Consider the following 15,965-nt stretch of genomic DNA (forward strand, 5'->3'; position numbering starts at 1 on the left):
TTGCTAGGGGTCTGGTTGACCGGCTGCCGCCTTGCTTCCCAGCATGCCCAGTTAGGCACAGTCGTGTGGCCAAGCTCTTTCCAATGTGAGCAGAAGGGGTGCGTAACTTGCAGGTAGCCCCAAAAAGCTCTGTGCTTTCCCACATCCCATGAGCTGGAACGATGATCAGAAGAGCAACCTTGGAAGCCACTTATAGCCTCTCCAGCTCTCCAGGACATGTGCCCAGGACTCTCATGGGAGAAAGAAAGAAACGTCTCTTGCCCTTGAGCCATTGCATTTTGGGTCTGTTTGTTACAGCCGTCTGGCCTACCCTAACATAATCTCAAAGACCTGAGTTTTCCTTTATCAGTCAAACAAGTGACTCAGGAATAGTTAATAAAACTCAATTACTTACAATTCTGGGTATTGATAACCTAAGGAAAGAGAAAATGAGGTAATAATTTATTTTTTTTTGTTTATCCTTTTTTGGTGGTGATTTAAAATGAAGGGTTACACATTCATAAACTCGCTCTAAAATATATTGGAGGTGTCAACCGTAGCTTTGTACATCTCCACTTGAATTTGAAGGCAGATTTGGAGGTCGGGTGTGAGGAGGTGTCGAACTGAGGATTGTTTTTCAATTCAACAAACATCTCCTCGGAGAGTCTCCCAGGTAAAGGCAATGCCTAGAAAGGGAGCTGGATGCAAAATGGAGGAAGCGGCCAGTTCTTACCCTGGTGACCCCGCCATATAATAGATAAGTAGCAACAGTTTATTGTTGGGCTCTGCCCTTTCTTTCAGTTTGAACCAGCTGCTGCTTGGCTCTGGGCACACCTTGCTTGATTCTGACTAAAGCCATTTACAGAAGTCTGCTGAGCTTGGGGCGCTGGGGCCCGAGCAGGGCTTCAGGAGACCAGCCTCCCACAAGTCCTTGACATTGGGATTGCCAGAGTACCGTATGTATGTTTCAGGTGACTGCCTAGAAACAATGGTACCCTTTACTGGGCTCCCAAAAAAGGCAATCAAATACAGCGACCCAACCGGTTCCCCCCTGCCAGGCTCTTTCTCCAGGCCCTGGAGGAGACTGACATCATGCAAGTGTGCTGTAAAAAAAGAGAAAAATCCAAGGGATTCTGGAGGGAACATGCTTTTCCTCCACCCCTAGAATTTTCCTGGGCTAGGGACAGAGACTGGGCTCAGTCAGCTGCTAAGATGTCTTCCTGGTTCTCCAGGATGCGTTGAGAGCTTACATTTTAAAGCACATGTGAAGTGTGTGTTGGCATGTTGTACAGTAGAACCCGATATATGCCTTCTCCCCGGTTCCCAGTTAAAATGTCCCAAAATGGGCTTGCCCTGGGGGAGACCCTCACTAACCGCTTTATTCATGGTGGCAGATGGAGAAGCGTGTCCCCGGAGATGCGCCGAAGGCCCTCTTCCCTAGAAGAGCAGCACATCCTGTCTGAAAGAAGGCAGGAAACCTCCCTTGCCTCGCCCATCCACCCCTAACTCTGGGGCACAGGACCTTCCCCAGCCCTGAGGGGACTCCTCCCTACCCTGGGGACTGTCTTCTGTGGGGGAGAGGACAGTGCCCAGCCCTGCCATCATCAGACCGACCTCTCCATATTAGTTCAGAGAGAATGGCTGCTGATGGCCTTGGCTCACGGCCAGCTTTAGCAGGTGACGAGGAACAGGTGTATTGCGTCCTGGGAAAGGCATTCTAGCAGAGCCTCCCTGGCCACCGTTTCCCTCCCCCACCCCAAAGTTCTAATCATCACTTTTATTACCTCCTCAGGGGAGCTGGCTTGGTGACTGGGAAGCCCTTTACTTTCCTGAGCACCGTTAAGGGCTGGGACATGCCAGCTGATACCTAGATGGGAGGACTGTCCCCTCCCCCACTACAGGAGTGGGCTAGGGGAAGACCTGATGGTGTGGGGGAGGGGGCTCTGGCGACATTCCTGGAGACTGTTATGTGGCTCAGGGCGACCCCCTCATTGAAGCAGCCATATCTACAGAGGAGACCAGGAAATACGTGGGGGTGGGGCGGGGGCTTGGCTTCTCTGGGGAAAATGGGGACAGGGCTGTGTCTCACACTTGTTGACACGGACAGCAGGAATTCGAGCAGAAGTCTGAGGCCAGGGGACAGGGAGAAGGCCCTTTCCAGAAACTGGCAGGAACACTACGAGGCTGTGCTTCAGCCTTCTGTAGAACTGTGGCCTGGAGCAGGGCTGGTAATGTGGTCCACAAGCTGCAGGCCGGGTCCCTCCCAGGCTGGGCCAGACGGCCCCTCCCCCACCCCCAGCCCTCCTCCATCCTGCAAGGCAGCCTTGGGCCCGGTGACAGGCATGTCTTCAGGGCGCTCAGTCACTTACCCATTTGGAGAAGTGCTAAATTGCAATCATGCAAATATGTCCTACGTCCCATTTCTTAGTCCACGTAATGGAAAGGAAATGCAAATGAAAGTCTCCAGAAGATGCAGCGAGACGGGCTCCAGTCTTCTTCCGATGGCCAGGCTTCTGACGACAGCCCTCTAAACCCCAGCCCTGCCGCGACCTCGGGTCCTGGCAGCCCAGCTAAATGCTGCCGTAGCTCTCTCAGCTGACGTCCGAGCCTCAGTCAATGCGGCCCACGAGGCAACTGACCAGTGCTCGCAGCCCACTCCCCAGCCCGACAGCCTCCCCTGACAAAAGCCTGCTGGTGCCAACACGGAGCTCTGCCCTACCCCACAGAGGGCACTGCCTGGCCCCGAAAGGCTAGTGATAGAAGCTAAAGGAATTCGTGCCTCTGGCCTGGCGCACGTGAGTTCCAGAGGGAACAGCGCTCGCCCGGGGAACAAGTAAACCTGGGGACCTGGGGTGGGGCTGGGGGTATCTGGAGGAAGGAGGTTCCAGCACAAGGAGAGGGAAATCCTACTCTTGATGATTTAGGAGACTGAAGGATTCCTAAACGCGTCCTCGCGCAGGACCCTTCCTGAGAAGAGGAAATCGACACAAGCCCGTGTGTCCCCCAGTGCCCAACATTGGACTTGGCACATAGTAGGTGCTCAGTAAATATTTGTGAAATGAATGAATGAATGAATCGATCAAGATGGGTCCCTTACCAACTCAAAGTAGACGTGCGGAATTATGATGTTGAAAAGCGTCCATGCCAGTTAGGCTCCCCAAGGTGGATACCAAAAAGGCCAGCTGGCTCACCACCAAAGGGCGTGCTTCCCCCTAGAGGCCCTGGGAAGATGAGAGGAGGACAGAGGACCTCCACCCAGCCTCTGCAAGCTCAGACGCCTGGCTTCCTGGGTACCCAAACCTGATAAACTCCAAGGCCAAGGGTAATCATTAGAAAAAAAAGAGAGAAAAGCTTCTGTCCCAGGGGATATGAGCACGTCCTGCAGGCACACCTCCCTAGTATCTGCCCCCTCCTCTCTGATCCTCTGAGTCTGTAGGTCCCTCCATCACCTCGGACTTCTCCTCCCCTCCTGGGCCGTCTCCAGGACACGTCTAGAATTTACCTTAGGGCTGCTAAGTGCGGAATTGCGACAAGGCACACTAACGGGGGAGCGCTTGGGCAGGAATTATATCATCGTATGTGGCTTCTTGGATGCAAACTGGTAGGAACTCTCTAGAAAAAGCAAAAGCCATGATGCTATGTGCCAAGAATCTTTGCCCTCCGTCGTCCCACTTCTAGGAAACTTTGGTTAGAAGTGATGAGCGAAGGCAGTCGTGACACACCTGCCGAAGGATGTTTCCCACAGCATTAATTATAATGATGAGAAGCTTGAAGCTACACGAAGGTCCGGGAGAGAAGGGGTAAATCAGAGTATGGTCCTCAGGAAACCCACCCGTGCCCAAGGGATGGCAGGGACCTCTGGATGTAACGCGGCCGTGCCTGCAAAGGATTTTCTCAGTTTGCAGGAGGTGAAGGGGTTTGCAGAGATGACTTACCTAGCAGCTTGGAGAGCATTGATTTCCCTCCAAACAGGAAAAAAAAAAAAAAAATTTCTGTACTCAGTTTTTGTCCTCATGGCTCCCTAGGTTCACCCCCAGCCTCCCAGGCCCCCGGCTGTGGGCGAGACCCTCTGGCCTCAGCATCCCCTACGGACGGACTCTCTTCTTCCTTATTGGATATTTAGGAAAAGAGAAGTCTACATACGATGCGTCCCGTGCCAAATTTGGGGGGAGGGGTCACTGGTACAGGCACCCACAAAATACGGCAGAGGCCACAGTCCGAAGGCACAACACACGTATATATCCTTTTGTATATGAAAAATACATAAATACATGAGAAAAGAATTGAGAGGTGAATTTGAAGAAATGTAAACGTAATTTGATTTCCACTTGGGCCTCTTTTTCTATACCAATGCCTAAGTTGAGAAAAACCCAGAATACCCTACCTCCAGGCCTAGGTAGAAGTCCCCTAGAAATAAGCCGGCTCTTCGTATCTGCACATCTTTACATCTTTATATTTGATCCCTCCTCCCTGATCCTCTAAGGTCCGCAGGCGCCTCCAGTGCTCTTGACTCCTCCCTCCGTGTGGGCTGTCTCTGTCCCCAAACCCCCTTGGAGAAATACGGACTCGCCAGCTGGTGAGCGAGGAGGCCGGTTCTGGGGGCTCTCTTGGGTGGCCCAGATACCAGACCCTCCAAGCCCTTCTGGGGGGTTTGGACTGGAGGCTGTTCCTCTGAGCTCTCCCTGCACGGAAGGCCCAGATGCCCCAGGCTGGGCCCCCGCCCCAGGGCCCAGCCAGCCCTCCTCTGCCCTTCCCCATCCCTCCCCGAGCTCTGCAGGGCTCCGTTGTCCCCAGCAGGGGGTGGGGAGTCATCTCTGGAACTGAAGAGAAGAAGCCCATGGCCAGGAGGAACCTAGGGAAGTAACTAAGACCTCGGTTTCTGGAAATGGCCCCCTTGGCCACCGAAACTAGCCCCAGAAAAACAATTATTTAAAAACAAAACAAAAAGAGGCAGGTATTATAAAAGGAAGACTCTTTTTAAAGGCATCAAAGAGATGACAAAATAGTGAATGATCGCGCAGAGCCGAAGAGAAGAGAACCCAGAACAGTAAACCCAGCTCTCGAAGCTGCTTTTGCCTTGAGGGTGATGCTTAGAAACGGAGCGGGGCTTCCAATAGGCTCAGGGACAAAAGTCACAGCCTGGCACCCACCACGCAGCCTGGGGCCCGGATGGGGACCGCCACCTCCTTTACACTGATCCCCAAAGGGTTACACCTCCAGAGCAAAGGAAACCCGGAGCCTTGCCAGACCTCCATGGCGTAGCAGCACGGCTCCCGTCCTCTGGCTGACCGGGCGGGTGTTAGGCAGCAGCAGAGGAAAGTCTTCTCTGGAAGAAAGTAACATCATCCTAGGCCTCAAATTGTTCCTATAAAGAAAGAGCCATGCTGGAAGTGCCCCCTCACCAGGCACTCCGGCAGGCCAGCTTCCTAAAAGGACATGGAGGTCACCTCATCAGGACCCTGGAGCGTCTGTCCCATGGGGCGGAAACAAACCTGACCCCTCCCCTCCCCCTTTTCTGGGATGAAGCTGGACCCAGATGCACGTTCTCTGTGAAATCAGCTGTGTCCACGCTGGAGGCCTCTTCTCGATGAGAGGAATTTAAAAACTTAAAAAATGAAAACCCATGACTGTCTTCTCCGGTAGTTGTCTTTGCAAGGAGTCATAAGGATAGCTTAGGAATCGGGGGTCCCTGCCTGGGGAGGGTGTCTGATTCCCGGAAATGGGCTCCAGGCTCTTTGATAAGAAAGTTATCCCTCCGATGGGCTCAGGACACATGTCACCTCTGGGCCGTTTCTCCTGAGCCTCACTCCTGGGGGGTCTCCCTGGTCCCTTCCCTGCCAATCCCATTCAGGGCAGACCACCGCCTTCATCCCTTAGAGCTCTCACCCCCACGAGGGACTTTTATTCGCTTGATGCCTGTCTTTTGCTTAGTCCAAATCCCAAAGACACCCGAGCCAACTCTGTTTTGTCCCTGAGGGTGTTCCCAGTTCCTAGAACAGTGCCTGGCACAGAGTAGGGCTCAGCGGCTCTTTTTTTTTTCCGAGTGAATGAATGAATCACAGCATTTCCTATGAAGCCCAGGGACTCCGGGCAGCGAGCTACCCTGCCTTTGCTCCAGGGACGGACTTCCTCCTCCTCCAGGAACACTGGGGGTCTCAGGTGCCTGGCTCACAGGGGGGCTTTTAGAGAACTCTTAAAGTGCTGGTCGGCTCGTTTCCATTTCAAAAACACTCCCAAATCCATTTACCAGCAGTGTTCTCATACTACCGTCATTGTCACTATCAAAAACAGCCACGGCCTCGCTGTCCGCGTGCCAGACCCCAGACTGCGCACAAAGAGAACTGACCGTCCAGGGTCCGAGCGGAAGCCGCGGAAGCCGGGGAAGGCGGGGCCAGCTGCTGCTCTGATGATGTTGCAGGTGCCTCGACAAGGGCCCCTCCTAGAGAAGGCAGGCTATTTGCACGGGGTGGGGATGGAGGAGGGCTTGGTCAGTGCTTGTGGCCGCAGGGGAGGTCCCAGAGCTAGACAGCACAGGGAGGAGGGTGAGCCCACGGCTTCCCAGTGGCAGGGAGGCAGAAAGAATGCGTATGGGCAGGACTGTCCAAGGCACCCTTGTAAAAGTGTGTGCATGTGTTTGCGGTGCACAAAGTCGGGCCCCTCGGGAACGTCTGCAGGTCCTCCACAACATCGAAACAGTGTCCCTAAGTCTTCTATGTGATTGAGTTTTGACGGCACCTGACACCCAGGATGATCTGGTAAAGAGAGCGCAGATGTACAGAAGGCAGAAAGCAGGAGGCAAAGATGACCCCACGGTCACAAGCCCCCCAGGGCCACCAAAGCAAGCCCACAGCGGTAGCGCTGTGTCTGAGCTCCCTAGATCTCAAATCTCACCGGGGCCCGGCCACCTTGGAGAACAAAGCTCTCAGGAGATAGGGCCACGCGTCGGTGGGCCACAGCACCACATAAAAGCGTGGCTGGCACTGGATCTTGACCAGAAGGGGGCACGTGGGTGTCCAGGAACCGTTGAGGACAAGGGCTGTGTGAAGACTTGGAGGCTTGGGGGGTGGAAGGTAGAAGGCAGAGCGGGCCGCAGATCGCCTCCTGAGCTAAGTTAAAGAGTTTGGACTTTTAATCTGTTGGCAATGGGGAGCCAGTGAAGGTTTATTGACCGCAGAAGCACCTGGGTCAGAGAGTGCTTGAGACCACCCCCAAGGGCGGTGTTGGAGAGAGCCTGGAGGCAGAGCTAGGGGGCGCTGCAGCCCAGAGAGCAGTTAGGAGACTCTGCAGGAGCTCAGACTGGGAGAAGAAGGGTCTGGAGGGGAAGAGGGTGGGGAACAAGGCTGACGACAGCAGGGCAGGCAAGGAAGTGACAAGAACCCACAGTGAGCAGCTGGTTGGAGGCAGGGAGGGGAGATGGGGGAGGAGGGTAGACATTGAATCCAAGATGGTGTGGACGACCTTGACCTTGAAGCCTGGGAGAGGTCTGGAAGCTCAGGGGACCCTGGGGAGAGGCACGTGGGGCTCAGGGAGCGCCAGGAGGGACCTGCGCTGGGTGAGCACGCTGGGAGGGTGGGAGGTAGGGACACCTTGACTCGCACTGCTTTTCTCAAATGCGAACCCCTCTCATTCTGACCCTCTGTCTTCTCAAGTGCACAGAGGCTTCGTGCCGTCTGGCCTTGCCCCAGGAAAGGCATCCACGTCTCACTGGATGGAGATGCGCGGCACCCCAAAATGCCCACTGGGCGCCATGCACACACCCCAGCCTACAGCACTAACGGGTGGGCGAGGCAGCCTCCCCTGGCCCGTCCAGTCGCTCCCTTCTGCTGGGGGTCAGGCCAGGGGCCCAGCACCCTGCTGTCCTCCCTACCCCACTCACTCCCCAGCTGCCCATTTGCCTCTTCTCTTTTGCCCATGAGCAAGGGAAGCCCTGCATGTATCCGGGGCGGCCTGGCGGCGGCGGAGCGGGTCAATGCAGATGTCTGAAATTCCCTGCCAAGCTGAAAATGTTGAAAATCTCCCCAACTACAAGGTTGCCACCCTCTGGTGCCAGTTGCATGATCCTTTACCTCTACTTGCGAAGTTTGAGGTCGTAGCTTTTTATGGATCGCGGCTGAAGTTTCCGGGGCCCTTTCTCTTTCTCTCCTCTGCATCTATGTCTTCCTCGTGCCACTCTGCGCCGCTGCTCAGCCAGCGCCCGGATACTTTGCTCTATCCTTCCTCTCCGTGCTCACCACTTCCCTGGACGGTGGGAAGGGACGCTGCATCCCACCTCTCCCCCTGCAAAGTGAACTCTCGCACCTTTTTTGAAGAGCTGATCTGTCCTTGCCAGGGCGACGACTGCCGGTCCCAGCCATGGCCCATTTTGCCTGAGACCCGCCCGCGTCACGCTCGGAAGGCACTAGGCCCGTGTTGAGACGCCAAGGCGAGATCGCCTCTTTGACGATCAGGGGCTGCAGGCTCCCGAATGGGAGAGGCTTTTTTTCACTCATGGGTTGCTGAGAAAAAAAGGAAACGAGTATTTTTTTTTTTTAAGCCTTTTCTTTTCTTTTCACCGGCCATCCCGGAAAATCTGTTCCTCCGGACAAGGTGGCCCTCCTGGGCACGGGAAGGAAACTGTCACCCCACTCAGTGCCCGCTCACCGCTCTCCTCCAGGGCACCGGGGACAGCCCACTCCTGGCCTTCTGGCCTGGGGTCTCGGGGATGGTCTGTGGGGTTGGCACGTGGGACCATCTGGCCAGGACCTCGTGTGATTCTAATATAGCAGGCTTCACGGTATCTGGGGACTCTTGGCGGGGGGGGTGGGTCACGGGTGACCTTGGTGACCTTAGAAAGGGGTGACCTTGGAGTGACCATGAGGCAGGGTACAGGAAGAAAGCAACTGAAACCATGGCTGCTCAGGACCTGTCTCCCTGCGCCGGCATCACTGGCCTCTCGGGGGAGCTTGTTGGAAATGCAGAGCCTCGGGCCCCAGGCTTGCCGAGCCGACCTGGGCTCCTGCATCTTCAATGCCGTGTGGCCTTGGCCTCAACAGACCCCACTGTGGGTCTCCAAGTGGGCGTCCTGTGCAGCCTGCGAGGCCGGCCGTTGTCCGTCCAGGGCCCGGCCATCACCTCCCAGCTCCAGGGGCTCCGGCACCCCCACACAGAACACCCCACCCCAGCACCGTTTCCTGTGCTGGCGGGGCCTCCAGGCAGGGAAATGGGCCCCCGAGCCCCAGCAGCGGCCCCCGGGCATTGCTGCAGCCCGTGAGGCGGGGGCACTGCTCTCCACAGTACTTCCTGGCCCCCCTCGGGGTGAAGTTCCAGGCTTTCAGACTCTTGGGTCCCTTGGTCGCTGAGCTGCTTTTAGGAAACACCTTCTGGTACCTTCCTTTGGGAGCTCCACGTTGTGAATCTGGGGTTTTTTATAGATGGGTCCAAATCCACTCTCTGCCCCAAGCACTGTCACCCCACCCTTCCCGGACTGGACTGTGCCCACCTGGCCGGCTCCCCTGCCAGCACCCTCCCCTAGACAGGGTGGGAAAACCACGAGCCACAGGTGTACAAAGAAGACCTGGAGAAAGAGGAGGCCAGTGGCCACCTGCTGAGTCTTGCTTCGGGCTCTGCGTGCAGGAGGCTGGGGCCCACAGGGAGCTTACCCTCCTGTGGAGGAAACAGTTGGAATTCCCATAAATTCTGTGAGCCCCCATTTCCTGAAGTGTAGCACGAGGACACTGGACACAGTAACACCCCCAGAGTCCCTCCGGCCTGAATACCCACGCGACCAATCCCCCGTGTCGTCCTGCGGGGCAGTGCTCAAGCCTCTGGTACAGACTTCGGGTTGGACCTTTCCAGGCCCTAGGAACCTAGTCCCACGGACGCAGAGCTGAGATGCAAGAGCTTTAAACAGGAAACTTGGCTACAGAGCTCAGCATAGCACAGAGGGGGCGTCTCGAGTCCATGGTGTAGGGACAACAGAAGAGCCAATAAGACTGAGTCCAAACCTCACACGACGGCTGTTTCCGGGCCAAGCAGAGGCCTCAGCAGTTCCGAACCCCGTCTGCACATCAGAAGCACTGGGGGCTCTCAGCGGGGCCATCCCTCTGGGGATGGGACAGAGGGGGGTGGAGCTCCAGGAGCTCATTCTGCCCACTGAGCCCTCCCTGGGCAGCCGCGGCCCTTTACGAGCTCAGGTCCGTGTTGCACAGGGGGTCACTAAGCGGCTCTGTGCCAGCGGAAGGACAGCAGAGGGTCAGGACAGCACACGGCCCAGCGCTGGTCGCGCAGAGGTAGTGATGGACCGTGGTGGGCCCAGCTCTGCACTCACCCAGGCTTCACCCTCCTCCAGGCGCCACACTGAAACAATGAAAGGGGCACAAAGGGGAGGGAAGAGGGGAGGAAAGGAACCTAACCGTTATCTGAGCTCTCCTCGGGGGCCACGTCACACCCCGAGACCTCACTCCTTGCCCTTGGCCACGGGGCCCCTGGCCTCCGTAGCTTCTGCCAATATAGGTTAGAGACCAGGTCACTCGGCGGCGATCCTACAAAATACAATTCTAAGCCCCTCATTCAAAGAATTGCTTCAAATACTTATGGATGTCAGAAATGCTCATAATAGTAACACTGGAAATGCTCATAGTATTAAGCGAAAAAATCAGCACTGTGACCCAGTTTTGTAAAGAAGACTGTAAAAGTCACCCCCATAGAAAGCCAGAAATCACTCATCATCCAAGCAGGGCTGGTCCCTCCCCGGTCAGGGCTTCTGAACCCCCACCCTAACCCACAGCGCCTGTCACGGCCCTTTCTCCTCTGTCATCCCTGTCCGGTCTTTTTCGAAGCTCTCAACTAACACAGGGCCTGGCCTAAGTGGGCATTCAGTAAATGTCTGCAAATAATGAGTGGATAATTGATGGAAGGAAGGAAGGAAGGAAGGAGGGAGGGAGGGAGGGAGGGAGGGAGGAAGAGGAGGGAGGGGTGAGTTCAGAAGGAAACACACCAAAATGTGGAGGGTTGTTATTCTCTGGGTAACTCATTTTATCTTCTTTCTAGTTATTGGTCTTCCAAAATTTCACCAATTAAAAAAAAATCCCTTTTATAATCCGCTTTTTACCCAAAATTCTATTTAGATCAGTCTGAAATGTTTTCTCGTAGCTTCCAAGGCCTGTTTTAGGTGACTCTAGAAGAGACTGAACTAGGTGATGTCTCAGTGGTGGTCATATCTTCCAGAGCCAGTACTGGGACACGGGACCCCACAAGTTCCCAAATGCTCATAAAAGACAAGGACCTGAGTAGCTGCAATCAGGGTGCCCGGCCAATCTGGGCAGGACCCCCCCATCTAAGGAAGAGGCAGGAATGTTGAGGGTGTGGGATCCCTTGGGACAGCGGGCCCGGTTCACCCTGAGGTTAGCCCCTTTGGAAGACCCAAGCAAGGATGGGAAGAAGGAGACATAAAGGAGAAACACACCCTACACAGGTCTGAGCTTCTTTCCAACCTGACTTGGCTTCCCCAACGCTCCTCCTGCTTTTAGGAAATAAATCTTGTCATCCCAGAGGAGGAGCTGGATAAAGAAAGGTAAAGAAAGGCCCTTCGGCAGCCTCCTGTCCCCAGCCCGCCCTCCCTCCTCCTCTCTGCCCAGGGGCTACATCTGTGGACCCCGCTCTCCTATGCACCAAGCACCTGTTGCCCAGACACCTTACCCCGGGAAGGAGAGCAGCCCCCGGAGAGCACCCTCTCTGTGCCTCTGACACCACATAGCTCCCAGCAGGGCCTCCAGGCTGTGGGGGGCGGGGGGGGCAGGGGGGACGCCGGGCAGGACCCGGCTTCCTGAACTCGGACTGAGACCCAGCACCGGGCAGCGATGCAGCACTGGGCACAGCACCCAGGGCTTCGGACCTGGGCAAGTCCATTACCATAGCCTGTTTTCGTAGCTCGTAGAGCAGAAATGGTAACAGAAGCTCCCTGGAGTGGTGCTGAGGAGATCAGACGGAGAATGGGAGCCAAACGCACTATTTTCCCCAACACACAGCCAAAATTCCTCGACTGCGGCTTGAGCTGAGCCCAGGTCAGGATTCCAGCCGAGGCCCCTGCCGGGCAGCCTGTCCCCCTGCTCCTGCTGCCCCCACCCGGTCTGCACTGCGAGGGGCCCCACACCTGCCTGTGGACACCCCAGCCCGCACACCCCCATCCCAGGCACCCCTGGCCACTCTTTGACCATGGTGTGGGCATGCAAGTGGCCCTTGGCAGGATGTCCCAGAAGCCAGGGACATTGAGGCAGAGAATTCTAGCGTGAGATCTGGAGAGGGAAGGGCACGGATCCCTTGAGGAGGCCACAGTCAGAATGGGGTCCCCTAGCGGGTGGGGTGCCAGGGGGGACACATGACCTTCACTGTCCTTGACCCAGAGCTCAGATGTCTTATGCCATCCCTCGAGTAAGCTGCTATGGTGTCCGAAGAGACGCCCCCTGCCTCCTTCCTTTAGGGGGAAGTGCTGGAGAGGGCAGGAGACTCGAGGCCCAAGACTTGCCCCTTTCAACCAGCTGACCCTGCACAGCGACAAAACCATCCCGGTCCCGTGCCTCCAAGGAGAGCAAGAAGACCATCCCCAGCCTCCCCACATGGTTGGTGGGACTCGCAGCTGTGAAAGGGCTGGGCCCACAGTCTTCCTACGGGGAGTCAGGGAGGAGGTGCGGCTCTGGATGCGGACAGCCCAGGGCCCGTGGAAATGACAGCCGAACCCCGAGGCGGCTCCAGGACTGCCGTCCACAGAAAGGGCTCTCCCAAGGGGCCGAACCAGAGCCTGGAGGCAAACACTCTCGGCCCACAGGAGGGACTGAAGCCTCCCCAGTCATGGGGGTGCAGCGGTGACAATTTCCCAAGTGCCTCTGTGCCAGGCCCACGCAGCGTGTGCTTTGCTGGATTATCCCTTTTAAGGATCATGATAATGGAAGATGTCTGCTTGCTCCCATCCGGCCGTGGGAGGTGTGGGGCCAGCCTCACACAGCTTGTCGGCAGCCAGGCCAGGAACCCCACGTGCATCCGGCTGCCCCCAGATTCTCCTTCCCGCGGGGCTTGGCACCCCGGCTGGTTTTCCCACAGACGCGGAGGCCAAGTCCCCACACTCCTACCTGCCCGCAGCTCCCAGGACAGCACAGGTTCACGGTCAGATGTTCCAGCCCAGGATCCGGGCCCCCTGCTTTGCCAACACACTAGAGCTCCCTGCATTCCCATCATGCCCATATAGCTCCTGGAAAACCCATCCCCGGGAGAACTGAGCTCGTTGATAAGCCAACCAACCCCACACACAGTCTCTCTGGCCTCAGCACCTTCTGAGTGCACTTTCCAAGCAGACGCACGCCCAGGTGCTTGGGGGACCGAAGAGTCAGGCAGTGATCCAGGGTGTGGCTCACGACCACCTCAGGAACGTTCTGTCTGGTTCCCAAAAACAACGCAAATAGGCGTGCCTGTGTGGCTCAGTCGGTTAAATGTCTGACTCTTGATTTCGGCTCAGTCATGATCTCAGGGTCGTGAGATCAGGACTTGCATCAGGCTCCGCACTGGGCTTAAGATTCTCTCTCTCTCTCTCTCTCTCTCTCTACCCCTCTACCCCCTAAAAAAAACAAAAACAAAAAAAAAATAAAGAACACAAAATCAACCGTTTTCGCAAGCTGTGTGCTGTGTGCACTCGACTCCACACGTTCTGGGTTCCATTCATAAATACAAACCACGAGAACGTTTCAAGTCGCCAGCACTGCCAGGCCCAAGGCCAGCCCTGGCGCCTACCTGTCTCCGCGGGGGCCATCCGGGAGACTTGCTGGGGCAGACCCTTTCTCTACACTGGCAGGTTGCAGCAGACCCCTCCCCGACCCCGGAGCCCACTCACCCCTCGCCCTCAAAAGCATGGAACCACTTAATTGTCGAAGACAAGACCTAACCCCAATACCCTCAGAAGACCCAGGAGACCATTAACAGTGAGAAATGCAAGCAATACCAGGTCCTGCAAATTCAAGACTCTGCTCTGGGAAGAGGGGGGCAGGGGACCCTGTAGGGAGGCAGCAAGGAGTCCTCACACCGCCCCATACTAGCATCCTCCTGTGCTGATTTTCTTCCCTCCCCTTCTCCCCTCTGAACCCTCCCCTACCCCACCCTTCCCCTCCCCTCTCCTTCCCTCCCTTCTCTTCCCTCTCCAGGAAAGGCGCCTCTCGAATCAGCTGGAGTGGTTGCCGCCGTCTCGCTGGCAGGCCTGGGCCACTGCTACATCCCATCTCTCGGACCGTGCTCCTCTGGGTCATCTCCCTCTGCCTCCACTTAAATGGTATCCAGACACAGGACTCCCACGGAAGGGGGCACAGAGGGAAGACAATACTTTCCGGGACTGTGGCCAATGCCTTATGAAAATCCCTTTTGTGTGGGTCGCAGCAGCGGGAAGGGCTTTGATGCTAGGAATCGCCCTTCCCTTCAAGCTCTCCTAGGTCCTACCTGGTCCTACACCAGGAAAGACAGGTTTTCTCTGTGTTGCGGGGGGCAGGGTGGGGGTTGATCCCCAAAGGCATCCCCCCAAATAAAAGGCAAGGTGCAGTATGGGCCAACCCCTGAGGACCCCCGCTGACTCCGGAACATGCTTCCTCTCCCCCACCAGGCGGACTCCTCCCTGGGTGTCCGAAGGACCCTGCCCCACAGGAGACCCTAGCTGACGGGACCTTCCCCTGGGGGCTGGCTTCCCCCCTCCGCCACCCCAGCCCTGACAATCCCAGATGCGAGACAACCCCAGCAGCCGGAGCTGCTGCTCTGGGAAGAGGAAAGCAGAGCATGCCTCCTCCATAACTTCCAAGGACAGCACGTTAGAACGGAAGCGAACGAGCTTTCCTTCCTGGCATTCCCGCCCCAGCTGGCGAGCCAGCCCAGCTCCCTACTCCACCTGTCCCTGCTCCTCACAAGCTGACGCCAACCCGGGGAGGTAGGAGGCAACCAGAAGGCAGCTTTAGGACACCACTGGTTCTCTCTCCCCTGGAGACACCCCAAGATGCTCCAAGCACGATGAAGGCTCAGTACTTCCTGGCCCACGTGGCAGCCTCCAGGAAACAGCCAGGTGCACCCACACGAGCCTAGGGAAACGGCCACCCCTCGCCCTCCTCTCTGCCAGCCCCACCGCATTCCTAAACTGTCCTCTGAACCACCAGGGCCAAGCCCCGTCCCCGGGCCCCCACGCCTGCTCTCCTCCCCGCCGTGCGCCCGCACCCCTGACCACGGAACGGCGCCTTGCTGGTGCCTCCTCAGGACAACCCAACCCAGGCACACACGGGTCACACCCAAAGGGTTTAAGAGCCCTCGGGCTGAATCCCCGGGATTTGGAAGGTCACTCTTGGCGGCAGCCACATCTGCCAGGCCCAGAGGAAAGCACATGGCAGGTGCGTCGGATGCTGCTGTGTAAGGAGGAAGCACCGGGCTTTTCCACACAGAGTTCCTGTTCCAAGGTTCAGAGGGCACCCAGCCCCTAGGCGGCCGGTCCCGCTGAGTCACTGTTCTGGCCCACGAGCACCCGGTAGAGGGGAGAGGTAAAGCAGGCCCGCCCCTCGGGCAAACAGGGTGGAGGGGGGCAGAAGGGAAAACGACCCAACCCGTGAGCCGAGCCGGGAGGGAGCAGAGGGACAGGTGCTCATACAGGCCAGCTCTGCACCGCATCCCTCTCAGAGCCGTCTCCCAGGGGAACACCCCGCTTTCCTGCAGAGGCCAGCGTGTCTTCCCAACAGGCAGGGCCTTGGGCACCTGGGGACCCCGCGGACTCTGCACCACTGACTGCCCTTCTAGGAAACTGACGAATCGGAGAACAGGTGAGTCAGAAAAGGCTGTGGAGTTTCCCTCCAAAGCCCACGGTGCACGCATCTGCAGGCAAATGCAGAAACCTTGCAGAAAGTCAGAAAAGAGGGGATTAAAAAAGAAAGAAAAGAAAAACCCGTCTCCAGAAAGAACAGAGCCCCAGGTCTTGAAGGTCACTGCCAACAGAGGTTTAG

Source organism: Martes martes (genome assembly GCF_963455335.1).
Source record: "Martes martes genome assembly, chromosome: 7".
Lineage (NCBI taxonomy): Eukaryota > Metazoa > Chordata > Mammalia > Carnivora > Mustelidae > Martes > Martes martes.